The sequence below is a fragment of the Rana temporaria genome, chromosome 5 (assembly GCF_905171775.1).
Source record: "Rana temporaria chromosome 5, aRanTem1.1, whole genome shotgun sequence".
Classification (NCBI taxonomy): domain Eukaryota; kingdom Metazoa; phylum Chordata; class Amphibia; order Anura; family Ranidae; genus Rana; species Rana temporaria.
The window spans coordinates 340,071,820-340,073,046 of NC_053493.1; the positions used below are offsets into that span (position 1 = coordinate 340,071,820).

Here is a 1,227-nt window from a genome sequence, read left to right on the forward strand (position 1 = left end):
TACTGACTGTACCCCCCTGATGGCGACCCTGGTCACACATTTCACAGAGCCCCGCCTTCTGATCTACAGGGGTACTGAGAGGAGGCGGAGTCAGTGTAGGGATCACTGCGTGTGGGCAGCAAGGTACCATGGGATATTTGGTCCTTAGAAATGAGTAGCTGAGAAGCATGCAGTGAGTCCAGGAATTTGTACCAATGATGGGGCACTATTTCTCCCACTGATACCTTTGATGGGACACGATTCCTCCCACTGATACCAATGATAGCAATGATGGGGCACTATTCCCCCAACTGATACCAATAATGGGGCACTATTCCTCCCACTGATACCAATGATGAGACACAATTCCTCCCACTGATACCAATGATGGGGCACTATTCCTCCCACTGATACCAATGATGGGGCACTGTTCCTCCCACAAGCCCCACTTCCCCCAACTCTGGGTTGTTACAGGGAGGGTTATTTTTGGGGATATATGGAGGGATTGTATTGGAGTTACAGGGAGGGTTATTCTCAGGGATATAGGGAGGGATAGTATTGGGGTTACAGGGGGGTTAGTGTTAGGATTACATGAATGGCTAGTGGTAGAGAGAGCTGTTGAGATACATAGTAAACAGCTGGCTTTTTTTTCATCCAAGTCGCTAAGGATAGTCTAGAAAATCCCTAAAATAAGCCGAGTGCTCCACCTACTGGCTGAAAATAAGAATACAAAACAATCATATCCTTGTGCAAAAAAATATATTATTCAAAAGTGCTAAACAAAATACATACAAACACACAACATATTCCTTTTGGTTTAAATTATATTCCATCAGCATTTAATTTGTACAGCAGATGTCTCTGTCCTGGGGAAACAAAGCAGTTAGCAGCCATCTTGGCAATTGCGTTGGCCGGGAATCGAACCCGGGTCAGCTGCTGGATAAGCAGCTATGCTCACCACTGCACCACCAACACGAGGAATGTCTTTAGAGTGTGGGAGGAAAACCTATATGCAGCTCCCCCTCTTGGGCACACTAAATTCAGCCAAATAACCTAGCAGCATGTCTTAGGATTGTGGGAGGAAACCGGAGTACCCGGAGGAAACCCACACAAGCACAGGGAGAACATGCAAACTCCATGCAGGTAGTGTCCTGTCAGGATTTGAACCAAGGATCCCAACGCTGCAAGGCAGAAGTGCTAATCACTAAACCTCTGTGCTGCCCATATGTAGCATCTGTTCTCTAAGGC

The 1,227-nt window shown here is 46.7% G+C and overlaps 1 non-coding gene across 1 annotated transcript; it reads right to left on the reverse strand.

Annotated features, from left to right (window-relative positions):
* Positions 1-882: 882 nt before the first annotated feature.
* Positions 883-954, reverse strand: TRNAD-AUC. The gene has a single exon. It is a non-coding gene; the product is annotated as a tRNA-Asp (tRNA).
* Positions 955-1,227: the final 273 nt, after the last annotated feature.